General features: G+C 48.3%; 1 protein-coding gene across 1 annotated transcript in view; it reads left to right on the forward strand.

The window, feature by feature from the left end:
• LOC135406011 (zinc finger protein 883-like) overlaps nt 1–13,767 on the forward strand; it is a 70,364-nt gene that overhangs the window by 30,506 nt on the left and 26,091 nt on the right. The gene's annotated exons all lie outside the window — the stretch shown is intronic.

A 13,767-nucleotide genomic window follows, 5' to 3' on the forward strand; every position in this document is an offset into this window, starting at 1 on the left:
TCTATTCAATTTGCCTGTGGAAAAGGGTACCAGCAGGGAGGGAACACTGTAACAGCAATGCCCTTCACTGATGACTTGGTCCTATTAAATGGATCCTGGCAAGGCATAAAAACCAACATCAAAATCCTACAGACCTTCTGCAGGACACAGGGAGAAAAGCGCCACGGCTTCTACACCAAGCCAACTAAGGATTCGTACACCGTCAGTGACTGTCCAGCACAGACCCTTAACTGCACACCCCTCAATGGGATTGAACCCAGTAGTTCTGAGAAATATCTGGGCCAGCAGACTGGGAGGTACCCACTCCAAAGATCAGCTTTCTGAAACCCTGAAACTGGAGAGCATCAGAATTCACAAAATGGACCAAGCTGGTATCCCAGCACCTGGGCATTACCAACTTTGAAAGGGGTGGGACCAGCAACTTTGGGATCAACAACTACAGAGGCATCACCCACATGAAACCCAGAACAGCACTGCAATTGAGAGCCAACGTTTACCCTGTAGAAGATATTGCAGAAACCTGGTTGGTAGAGAGAGGACACATTAAAGATTCTATACCGCTGGTCTCACGCTAAAGCAAGAAAACTATTAGAAGGTCACTGATCAGTGTGTTTGTGAAGCTGTATTGTTTAAGAAACTGCAAGGCTGCATTGTCTGCTGTGAAGCTGTATTGTTTAAGAAACTGCATACGTGATAGAAAAATTAGAGCAACAGGATGGGAAAGGTAGAGAAAGTAGCAAATAGTAAATAAAGTAACTATAGCCATGAGAAAGAGGCAGCATTTGCGCAAATATAACGTAGGTAATTAGGAGCCAATGATGAGCTTGTATTTGGAATATTAATGAGCCTAATTATTAACCTTTATAAGCATGGAGCTTACAGCAATAAAGTTGGATTAGTCATGATCAATACTGTGATCGTGTGATACTTTCCCGTCGTCCACAACAAATGGTGACCTCCGACGTGATAATTTAAAGAAACAGGGGAATCCACGGTTGGGATGGCATAGTGTCGGAGCCTTAGCAGCGAGGCTGGTCAAAAAGTCAAATTGAGGAGTGACTTGGACCTGGAACTGGTCAAAAAGTCGGCAGAATTTGCGACTTCGGACCCGGATCAAAAAGTGGGCAACTGCAACTTCGGATCCTTAAAGCGTCACTTGGGACGAGTTCCACCGTACGTGCTGCCGGACCCTGGAGGCTGCAAGAGCGCGCTAAAAATAGGTAAAAAATGGAAAGGGAAGCAGCATATAGTTTATTTTCTGAATTTTTGCAGAAAAAGGGTATTAAAGATATAGATTTAAAAAAAGAATTACCAGGATTGCTTGCTTTTGGGTATGCAAAAGGGTGTTTTATCAACCCGCATACCGTGCATTCTTTAGAAGAGTGGCGAAAGTTTGGAGATAAAATATGTGAGGCCATTCTAGAAGAGGATAAATTTGCAAAAAAGCTGGGAAAGTTTTGGAAAGTTGTGAATGATACATTGTTACAACATGAGGCAGAGAAACGAGCTGCTGAGCAAGCTCGAGGTATGCAGCAACACAACAGAGATTGGTTCTCTATTTCCCCGACCCCCCCTGCATTTCAATCAGTTATGCTCCCAGCACAGCCGTCTGCCCCCCCTCCTAATGAAAATACGGCTCCCCCTTCTGCAACCCCTCCTGCCCCTCCTGCCCCTGCAGAACCTTTAAGCAATAACGCTGATCCATTGCTGGAGCCACCAGCACCCCCTCCTCCTGCTTTAGATGCTGTGATGCCTGTCCCTGGGGCAAGCACTGACCCGGCGGGGGCCATAGCCAAGGAGAGGAGAGATACATGGGCAGCGATTGCTAAACATTGCCTGTCAGAAGAATTGCAGGGGGCAGAGGGCATGGCATTTCCAGTTATTTATAATCAAATGCCAGGGGGAGGGCTAAATGCCACTATAACTCCATTAGATTGGAAACTTTTGGCACAACTGCGGAGCACTGTAAGTGAATTTGGTTTGCATGGAGAACCTGTTAAACAAATGTTAGATTATTTCTGGGCCACTCAACTTTTACTACCCTCAGATCTCCGTTCCATTTCGAGAATGATACTTACAGAACATCAGCAACTTTTGTTTAATGCTTATTGGCAAGCATATGTTAATGAAAGTGTTGCTGTGATCAGGCAACCGGGGGATCCTTTACACGGCGTTACAGCAGACGAACTAATGGGAACAGGTCCATACTCACGAACCGAAGCACAAGTACACATTGGGGCAGATAAAATTAGAGAGGCCATGGACCTTGTAAGGAAAGCATTAAATAGGGTCAAGGAGCCAGGGGGAGTGCCATTATATATGAGCTTAAAACAGGGAAGGAATGAATCTTTTGGTGAATATGTTGACAAGTTAACAGCTGCTATCACAAAAGCTGGGGTCCCAGATTATATGAAGGGAACCATGCTAAAGCAGTGTGTTTTGCAAAATGCTAACTCAATGGTTAAACAAGTAATAAATACATTGGGTCCTTATTGGACTATAGAAGAATTATTAGACAAAGTATTGCAAATACCAACAGGAGAGAATGCATTTTTAGTCAATGCTATTCAGGATTTTACTAAAGGGCTTAAAGAACAGACTCAGGACTTAGTTAAGGAGCTTAAAGAACAGGCTCAAAATTCCCAAATTCAAGTGTTAGCAGCTCTTGCACCCCTCCAGGGAAAGGCTAATAACTCCACAGATGGAAAAACTCGATCAAAGTGTTATCGATGCGGAGCTACTGGACACTTCAGAAGGGAGTGCCGAGCAACAGGAATTTGGTGCCAGCAGTGTCAGAACTCCACCCACAACACTTCTGTTTGTCGGAGCCGGTCGGGAAACTCACGGCAGAGCGGGAGGAATTGCAGCGGCCGCGCTCAGACACAAATCGTTGCTGCAGCACAGATAACCCCAGCCAGCAACTTTTCACCGAACAATCCATTCCACGGACAGGAGAACAGCTGCAACCTGCCACAACCACAGCCTCAGCCAATGCTTTCGGATTACAACCTGCCACAGCCGGTAGCCTCGGATTGGATCTGGCCACGACACTAGAGGTCACTTTGCTATCCACCCAACCTCAAAAGATTCCTACTGGTATCTACGGGCCTTTGGTAATAAATAAACAAGCATTTGGGGCACTGTTGATTGGCAGATCGTCGGCTAGCCTTGCTGGATTATTTGTGCTGCCTGGATTAATTGATGCTGACTACACTGGACAGATAATGGTTATGGCATATACTATTTTTCCACCTTTAAGGATTCCTAAAGGACAACGTATTGCTCAATTAATACCCCTGCCACAGTTAGCAAAACCTTTAACCAACGACCGACAACTGATGCAACGTGGAGATCATGGATTTGGTTCTACAAGGGGACTTACCTTACTGACACTGGATTTAAGTGAGAGGCCAAAACATAAAGTTACAATTATATGGAAAGATCAAACAAAAACACTGGATGCTTTACTAGATTCAGGAGCTGATTCCAGTATAATAGCTCCTCATTGTTGGCCTAGACACTGGCCTCTGCAACCTGCTACTACAACTGTGACTGGCATTGGGGGTGCCTCAATTGCTATGCGGACTCCTACTGTGAACATCGAGGTGGAAGGTCGTGTGGCCAGTGCTGTCCTGTCTGTTGTGCAGCTTCCACCAACAGTACAATGCTTAATCGGGAGAGATGTTTTGACACAAATTGGGATGAAACTCTCCAATGATTACCCTTTGGGGGAATAGCCATTGCTTGGTCTTTCCCAATTCCTATTACTTGGATTGTTGATACTCCAGTATGGGTTAAGCAATGGCCTTTAAAACGGGAAAGCTTGGAAGCTGCTCATGAATTAGTACAAGAACAAATTGATCAAGGACACTTAAAACTTTCTACTAGTCCCTGGAATACACCTATATTTGTAATAAAGAAAAAGTCTGGAAAATATCGATTATTGCATGATCTAAGAGCAGTTAACTCACAAATGGAAGCCATGGGGGCTTTACAGCCTGGACTACCAAATCCTGCAATGCTTCCCATGGATTGGTCCTTACTGATTGTAGACTTAAAGGATTGTTTCTTTACAATTCAATTGCACCCTCGGGATACTAAACGTTTTGCTTTTACATTACCTGCTATTAACAGAGAAAGACCTGACCAACGATTTGAATGGACAGTATTACCACAAGGGATGAGGAACAGTCCAACTTTGTGTCAACTATATGTGGATACTGCCTTACAAGCCTTGCGAAGAAGATGGCCTGACTGCATAATCTATCACTATATGGATGATATATTGTTTTGCCAGCCTGAGGAGTTTGTACCCGAACAAATACAAATAATTCGCAGACATTTGGAACAATATAAGTTAATAATAGCAGATGAAAAAATTCAAACGACAGAACCATGGAGATATTTGGGGTGGACTATCTCTCGACATGCTGTTATCCCACAGAAATTGGTATTTCAATCAAAATTGCGCACTGTGAATGATGCACAAAAACTTCTTGGGGATTTACAGTGGTTACGCCCTGTTGTGGGAATCCCTGCTGACCTTTTAGCTGAATTGCGACCCCTATTAAAAGGAACAGACCCAACAACCAAAATTACTGTCACAAAGCACCAACAACTCATACTCCAACAAATTTTAGATTGTGTCACTCAGGGCCGTGTTCGGAGAAGACAATGGGAATTACCTTTAGAACTTACCTTTTGGGCTGACAAACGATACATTTTGGGTGCTATTACACAATCACAAACAGAAACGGGGGAGGATATAGGGGTTTTAGAATGGTTATCAACTAGCATACAACAGCCTAAAACACTTTTACAAAAAATTGAAATGTTGGCAACCCTGATAAAAAAGGGTCGAGAGCGTGTGTTACAAATTGATGCTCAAGAGCCTGCACGTATACGATTACCAATGCAGAAAAATGATCTTGATTGGTACCTATGTACTAATGAGGGTCTTCAAGAAGCATTATTAGGACTGACATGTCCCATAATTACCAGTAGACTGCACAATGTCCCTACAGCATGGATTGGTTCTTGGCAATGGATACTGAAACCTAAAAAACAGGAACAACCAATTCCACATGCACGAACAGTTTACACAGACGCTGGCAAAAAATCTCACACTGCTGCCCTAACCTGGTTAGAGAAAGGAGAATGGGAGCATGAAATTTTAACAGGAGAACCTACAGATTCATTACAAACTTTAGAGTTGTTAGCAGTGGTCAGAGCACTGGTTAGCATGGATAGACCCCTTAATATTGTTACTGACTCATTCTATGTAGCAGGAGTAGTTAATCGGATAGAAGGGGCCCTAATTAAAGAAGTCCCGAATAAGAGGCTCTTTCAGTTATTTTGTCAATTATGGTTGGCAGTAACAAACAGAGATCATGACTATGCTGTCATACATGTACGAAGCCATAAATGGGACATTGGGCTGGGTGAAGGAAATGCTAGGGCGGACAGATTAGTTTCTATGGCTACAGAGGATGAGGAAGAATTTACCAAAGCACAGAAAGATCATGAACAATATCATCAAAATGCCAGAGGACTAAAAAGAATGTATGACATCACCTTAAATGATGCTAAAAATATTGTTCGATCCTGTCCAACATGTAGCAATCATAATGGTGGTGTAGGATTGGGTATGGGAGTAAATCCCAGAGGGTTAAAGAGTAATGAAATCTGGCAAATGGATGTTACACATTATGCACCTTTTGGAAGATTTAAATATATACATGTGTGTATTGACACATATAGTCATTTTATGTGGGCTACAGCTCAAACGGGAGAAAAAGCTTTACAAGTAGAAAGACATTTGTGTGAATGTTTTGCTGTGATGGGGAAACCACAACAGATAAAAACAGACAATGGACCTGCCTATGTGGGAACTAGAGTAGGCCAATTTTTGAAAAAGTGGAAAATCACTCACCGCACAGGTATTGCTCACTCTCCCACAGGACAAGCAATCATAGAAAGGGCTCATTACACACTAAAAACGTATCTTGAAAAACATAAAAACATTACTGATATTAAGAAAAGGTTAAGCAAGGTGCTGTTTGTCCTGAATCATTTATGCATTTTTGGAGATCAAAAAGATCCTCCTGTAACAATTCATTATACATTAAAACAGGATACAGAGAAACCTGAAGAGGTGTGGGTCAGATTTAAAGATCCACGCACAGGGATTTGGCAAGATCCAGCAAAAGTACTCTATTGGGGAAGAGGTTATCTTTGTGTTTCTTCACCACAGGGACCTCTTTGGATACCTGCCAAGTGGACTCGAGCTGCTGTGAATGTCTCGAGCCCTGCTAATGCAAAGTCACCTGAATGACTTTGAAGTTCAAAAAGATCCCATTAGGGGATGGCTAGCAAAATTAGGTTTAGGACCATGGCTTGCGGAGATCACTAAACAAGCAATTTCGCTTTTACTAATACTGCTGGCTGCTTTATGCATTGTTCCTTGTGCTTTTAAATGCATTCAAAGCATGCTAACAAAGGCAATGAGTGACGTGTTTTTAACATTGTCTAAACAGAGCGGGGGAAGTGTAGAAGATATTGCAGAAACCTGGTTGGTAGAGAGAGGACACATTAAAGATTCTATACCGCTGGTCTCACGCTAAAGCAAGAAAACTATTAGAAGGTCACTGATTAGTGTGTTTGTGAAACTGCTTTGTCTAAGAAACTGCAAGGCTGCATTGTCTGCTGTGAAGCTGTATTGTTTAAGAAACTGCATACGTGATAGAAAAATTAGAGCAACAGGATGGGAAAGGTAGAGAAAGTAGCAAATAGTAAATAAAGTAACTATAGCCATGAGAAAGAGGCAGCATTTGCGCAAATAGAACTTAGGTAATTAGGAGCCAATGATGAGCTTGTATTTGGAATATTAATGAGCCTAATTATTAACCTTTATAAGCATGGAGCTTACAGCAATAAAGTTGGATTAGTCATGATCAATACTGTGATCGTGTGATACTTTCCCGTCGTCCGCAACATGTCCAGGTCCCCCCAGGTGTCCCAGGTGTCCCCAGGTGTGTCCCAGGTGTGTCCCAGGTGTCTCCAGGTGTCCCCAGGTGTCTCCAGGTGTGTCCCCACCTGTCCCCAGGTGTCCCAGGTGTGTCCCAGGTATCCCCAGGTGTGTCCCAGGTGTGTCCCCCGGTGTGTCCAGGTGTGTCCCAGGTGCCCCCAGGTCCCCCCAGGTGTCCCCACCTGTCCCCAGGTGTGTCCCAGGTGCCCCCAGGTGTGTCCCAGGTGCCCCCAGGTGTGCCCAGGTGTCTCCAGGTGTGCCCTCACATGTCCAGGTTTGTCCCAGGTGTGTCCCCAGGTGTGTCCAGGTGTCCCCAGGTGTGTCCCCAGGTGTGCCCCCACCTGCCCCAGGTGATTTCAGGTGTCCCCAGGTGCCCCCAGGTGCCCCCAGGTGTGTCCAGGTCCCCCCAGGTGTCCCAGGTGTGCCCAGGTGTGCCCAGGTGTCCCCAGGTGCCCCCAGGTGTGTTCCCAGGTGTGTGCCCAGGTGTGTCTGAGGTGTGTCCTAGGTGCCCCCAGGTGTGCCCAGGTGTGTCCAGGTGTGTCCAGGTGTGCCCTCACATGTCCAGGTTTGTCCCAGGTGTGTCCCAGGTATCCCCAAGTGTGTCCCAGGTGTGTGCCCAGGTGTGTCCAGGTGTGTCCCCACCTGTCCCCAGGTGTGCCCTCACATGTCCCAGGTGTGTCCCAGGTGTGTCCCCAGGTGTGCCCAGGTCCCCCCAGGTCCTCCCCAGGTGTGTCCCCAGGTGTCTCCAGGTGTGTCCTCAGGTGTCCCCAGGTGTCCCAGGTGCCCCCAGGTGCCCAGAACAAAGGGACAAAGGGACACTCCTTGCACAGTTCTTTCATGGCCAGCTTGTGGGCTGAGGTGTACATTGCTACTGACTGTAGCAATGGGAATGTATGAGGGTTGCCATGGTAACTGACTGTAGCAACTGGAATGTATGATGTTTGCCATGGTAACCAACAGTAGCAGTGGGAGTGTTTGATGATTGCCATGGTAACTGACCATAGCAATGAGAATTTATGATGGTTGCCATGGTAACCGACCATAGCAGTGGGAAGTATGACGTTTGCCATGGTAACTGACTATAGCTATGGGAATGTATGATGGTTGCCATGGTAACCAACTGTAGCTATGGGAATGTAGGATGGTTGCCATGGTAACTGACCATAGCAATGGGAGTGTATGATGGTTGCCATGGTAACCAACCCACACAATCTCTCCTAGTTGCAGGGGCCGGGACCAGTTTATCACTGGGTGGGTGCCACCAAAACGGTGTATTTTACACCCTCTGGGGCATTTCTGAGGGACTCTTAAGAATGGATCCTTTGCAGCAGCTGCCCAGGGCCCACCTGCCACCTCAGCCCACAAGCTGGCCATGAAAGAACTGTGCAAGGAGTGTTCCTTTGCCTTCACACCCAGGACTCTGCTGTCAGAACTCCCCTCGGGGAGGCATTAGCACCTTCACCCCCAGCCTGAGGGGTCATCTCTGCCAATGGGCCGCCTTGGGCTGGCAGAACAGGCAGCTGCAACACCCAGACCATCACACACTCCAAAAATACCCCGTGACTCAGAGTTAAATCACCCACTGGGAAACTCCCTGCCCTGGGGGAGGTGCTGCACATCCCCACCTGAACCTGAGCCCATTTACTCTTGGGCTTTGGGCACTTCTGCTACCACTCGTGGCACCGAGAGGAGGAGCAGAACTCCAACAGGACTGGGATTGGAACTCTCCACAGGACTGCCATCAGTACCTCAACACAACTGCCACCATCATCTGCACCAACAGCGTTGCCTTTCCTTTCCCTTTGCACCCTGGGGGCCACGTGGTGCTCAGCACTGTTCTCTTCTTGTCCCAGGCTGCTGGCTTATACAGCTGTTTTTGTGGGTTAGAACCAGTTTTCTCTGTATCATTGTATTTCTTGTCATCTTCTCAGGAAATTGTCAGTCTGACTTGTAATCCCTGGCGTGGGTTCATTTCTCCCTCCGGTTTACTTTTAACCCAGCACACGATGGGAGCGTACGATGGTTGCCATGGTAACTGACCCTGGCAAGGGGGCTCAGTGCCGTTGCCCACGGCTTCCACTTCTGCAAATTGGCTTCACTCACCTTCTCCTGCAGCAACCTCAGCCACTCGTCGGGGGGCCCCACACAGCAGCTTCCCAGCTCCGTGAGGTTCTGCAGCAGCCCAGAGTCCCTTTGGCCCCACAAGGTCCTGCAGTGTCCCGATGGCCCCTCGATTCCGTGAGGCTCCACAGTGTCCCAGGGTCTCCCTGTTTCCATGAGTTTGCCCAGAGTCCCAGGTTTCCTTTGGTTCCATGAGACCCAGATGCGAAGCAGTGGCCCCTCGATTCCACGAGGTTTTGCAGTGTCCCGATGGCTCCTTTCTGCCCTCAGGTTCTGCACAGTCTCAGGGTTCCTCTGCTTTCAGGAGGTTCCGCAGTGTCCCGATGGCCCCTCGATTCCAGGACGATCCCAAACGTCCCAGGCTTCCTTTGGTTCTAGGAAGCCCTGCATGTCCCAATGGCCCCTTGATGCCATGAGTTTTCACAGTGTCCCCATTTCCCCTTGCTTCCATGGGGACCTGCACTGCCACAACGGTCCCTTGATTCCATGAGGTTCCAGTCTCCCAGGGCTTCTTCATCTCCGTGAGACTCCGCAGGGTCACAATGGTCCCTTGATTCTGTCAGATTCCACAGTATCCCAGGATTCCTTTGCTTCCCTGGGCCCTGCAGAGGCAAAATGGACTGTTGATTCCATGAGGTTCCACGGTGTCAAAATGGCCCCTTGATTCTGGGAGGTTCCACAGCATCCCAAGATTCCTTTGGATCCACAAGGCCCAGCAGTGTCACAATGGCCCCTTGATTCCATGAGGTTCTTCAGTGGCACAATGGCCCTTTGTTTCTATGAGGTTCCACAGTGTCCAAGGACTCCTTTGGTTCCACGAAGCCCTGCAGTGTCACAAGGGGTTGTTGATTCCGTGCAATTCTGCAGGGTCACAAAGGCCACTTGGTTCCACGAGTTTCCTCAGGGTCCCAGGCTTCCCTTGGTTCCATCAGGTCCTGCAGGGTCACAGGCACCCCTTGCTCCCATGTGGTTTCCCAGTGTCCCAGGTTTCATTTTATTCCAGGAGGCTCTGCAATGGCACAATGGCCACACAATTCCATCAGGTTCCCCAGTGTCCCAATGGCCCATTGATTCCATGAAGTTCCAAAATGACCCAGGGTTTCTTTGCTGCCATGAGGTCCCCCGTGTCACACTGGCCACTTGATTCCAGGAGATTCTGCAGTCTCCCAGCTTTCCTTCAGATCCATGAGGCCCTGCAGTGTCACAATGGCCCTTTGATTCCAGGAAGTTCCACACTCTCCCAGAATTCCTCTGCTTCCATGAGCTTTGCAGGGTCTCAATAGGCCCTTGAGTCCATGAGGTTCCAAACTGTCCCAGGGCTCCTTTGGTTCCAGGAGACCCTGAAGTGTCACAACAGCTCATTGATTCCCTGACTTTCTCTGGTGTCACAATGGCCCCCTTGATTCCAGCAAAGGCACCCTATCTAAATTTGTTCTTTGCAAACTGTCCTTGCTGTCACCTCCTGGCAGTGGCTTCATGGCCCCTGTCAGAGCCAGCCCTGTCCCTGCACTGACCCAGCTCTGCTGCCCCACAGATGCTGGACCAGGAGGGGAAGGCCCACGGTGCAGGGCAGTGCACTGGGACTCATCCTGGAAGGGACCTCGGCAGGTTTCTGGGCCAAACCAAAGCACAGCCAGTGGAGAAAGGGACACAGGGATGGGCAGTTTGTGTGCTCTGCCACCTCAGGGGGAGATGTAGAGCTACAGGGACACCCAGCCCAGGTGGATCCCTCCAGGAGATGGTTCCCAGGTCTCATCTAGGCAGTGGGTGCTCCGGTTTGATGTTCACTGGTGGTTACACCCACCCACACCCACACCAGTCTCATGTGCACACACACCAGTCTCACCGGAGTCTGGCCCCCCAGAGAACACAAGACCCCATCATTTGTGCTTCCCACTCCAGAAAGTGGCACTTGGACCTCCCTCCAAACCCAGAGCACAGAGTTCCCTTGTCCTAAAAAGTTCTTGGCAATGGAGGGATGAAGCAAACGGGACAGACTGTGGGGATCCCTTGCTGGGCATGGCCAGGGATGGGCACTGACCACTCACCTGTTTGCACATGACCAGTGAATCCGAAAAATCGGCCCGAAAGACTGCTCAGAGACATTCTTTTATCTTTAAGCAGCAAGGTATTTGTTTATTCAACGTTGGGAGCAAGCCAGCTCACACTGGACAAACTTGCTCAACTTGCAAGTGCAAAACTAAGCCATTTTATACGCTTTGGATACAGGGTTACCTCATTTATTATACATATTAATAAGTAGGCTGGTCTCTGAGCAGAGTCTTTCCAGACATGCCCAGTCTTTACTGTGGGGTCTTCTCCTCAAGCCTTCATCCCTCTGGTGGTCGCCATGGACGTCTTCCTCAATTTGACCTCTTCAATCAGGTGACCTGAATTCTTCAAGCTTGCAAAATCCTGGCTCTGGGCCTTCTAGATCTTATTCAAACATCTGGGTTACCTAATTTATTACTGTGTGTGTACTACTCCTATTCTTTCTAGAATAAGGCCTTTGGTCCAGTGAGCAGAACAGAACATGATATTAACCAGTGCTCTGAAAATGTTCTTCCAGCAAAACAGGTATTGGGTTTCTTAGCAGGCCAAGATATCTCAGTTAACTCTTCCAGGCCGGGTTCCTGTTTCATCCCCTCGCCTCCCCAGCTGGAGGCCCAGGCCCTCAGCAGGCAGCTGCCTGTCCCCACCAAACGTCTCTCCCGCTAAAGGCGGGCGCTCGGGGCTCTGTGCAGGCTGTTCCACTCCTGCACGGCGGGACAGCCCCAGGATTAGGCCCCGCTCCAGCGCCAGGCGGGCCCGGACACCTCTGCAGTGCTTCCAACACAGACACTGACACCACCACCCACCTGAGACACTGATTCCAATGCCTGACTGCTCCTGCAGGGAATGAGCAAAGACGATTATTGCCAAAAAAAACAAAGATGGCTTAAGTCAGTTAACTAATTTAATTAATTTTGATAGTTACATAAAAAAGTAATTTAATTAAAACTAATATAATATGCCTTTTTAATATTTAGATATATTTACTGTGAATATAGACTTACATAGGATAGGTAATACTAAATTTAAATATTATAATAATTACCATATTTATAGGGCACAGACGTTTGTTAGACGTATATACATAGTTAGATGATAAGAATTACAGAATAGAAGACAGAAGATTAGAAAGATTTGTTGTTGTTAAATAAAATCTGTACTAAATAAAATCCACCTGCTGTCAGCAAATGGTCCCATTTACACCTTAATTCGGGCTGAGGCATCTCTCCCTAATGGGATCAGAACACCTGGGCAGGGACACCTTCCCCCACACCAGCTGGCTCCAACCCCGTCCAACCCGGCCTTGGACACTTCCCACGGTGGGGCAGCCACAGCTTCTCTGGGCAACCTGGCCCAGGGCCTCACCTCCCTCCCAGGGAACAATTTCTCCCCAAAAGTCTCATCTCCCAGAGGTCACTCCCTGGGGCCAGGCTGCAGTGTGTTCCTCCCCAGCACTGCCTGCCTGCAACAGCCTGGGCCGACACAGGAGGGCTTCCCCTCGCCCACCCCCACCTAAGGCAGCAGCTGCTCTGGGCTGTTCCTCACAGATCCCTGTGCCATCAGCTGCAAAGCTCTCAGCAAGGCTGTCCTAAAGGAAGCTGCCCTGGGAAAGCCAACGTGCTGCAGCTCCAACGGGAAAAGAATCCCAGAATCAGGAAGGTTGCAAAAGAGCTCCAAGATCATCGAGTCCAACCTGGGACCTCTCCCTGAATCCCTGTAACCAAGCCCCGGCACTGGGCTCTGCGTGTGGCACCGGAGAGGCGAGGGGCCCTGTAACACCCCTGTAAGTAATCCTTGTTATTTTAGTTGTATCACAGATCAAAACGTGCCTACCCTCCATTTATCATTAATAATTCCCGTGGGCAGAAGAGCCAAACTGGGCCTCCCAGGGAAGCAGAAGCTGGGAGGATGATGCAGGATACAGTGAATGAAGGAAACTGTGAAATGCAGAAATCCTCAGGGGAGGGCTGATTGCTTGGATCATCTCTGCAGCAATCCCGGCAGCTGCCGCAGCCACGGCTCCTGCTGCACTGGCCAGTCAGTGCAGGCCATGCCTGCAGGGCCAGTGTATGGGCACTGTGGCAGCACCAGGAGCAGGGGTTCAGAATCTGCCTGGTTTCAATATTCCAAGTCCTCTGGAAGCACATGGGACAAGCCCCAAGACAAGGAGCCCGGGTCCTGGCCCTCTTGGCCGTGAACTCTGCGTGTCCAAACAGAACAGGGGCAGAGGTGGGACCAAGAGGAGTCACTCTGCACCTGCCCTGAGTTCATGGGAATGCAAAGGGAGGATGGACCTTGGCTGAGTGCTTGGAGAGACAGAAGGTTGTTTCTCCAAGTGCAAATGCTCTTTAACCAGCCTCCATGACCAGCCTGTGTTTTTCTCTGGTGGCTGAACAGCCAGCACGTGAGGGGAGGGGAATGTGTGGGATCAGGGCACTGCTTTGGGGCCATGCTGGGAATTCTGATGGACTAAAAGACAAACACTGAGTGCTGCTCACGAGAGAAGAGGAATAAAAGGGGACACAGAAAAGTGTCGGCAAACAAGTCCTGAAATGGAACTCTGTGTG

The sequence above is a fragment of the Pseudopipra pipra genome, chromosome W (genome assembly GCF_036250125.1).
Source record: "Pseudopipra pipra isolate bDixPip1 chromosome W, bDixPip1.hap1, whole genome shotgun sequence".
NCBI classification, from domain to species: Eukaryota; Metazoa; Chordata; class Aves; order Passeriformes; family Pipridae; genus Pseudopipra; species Pseudopipra pipra.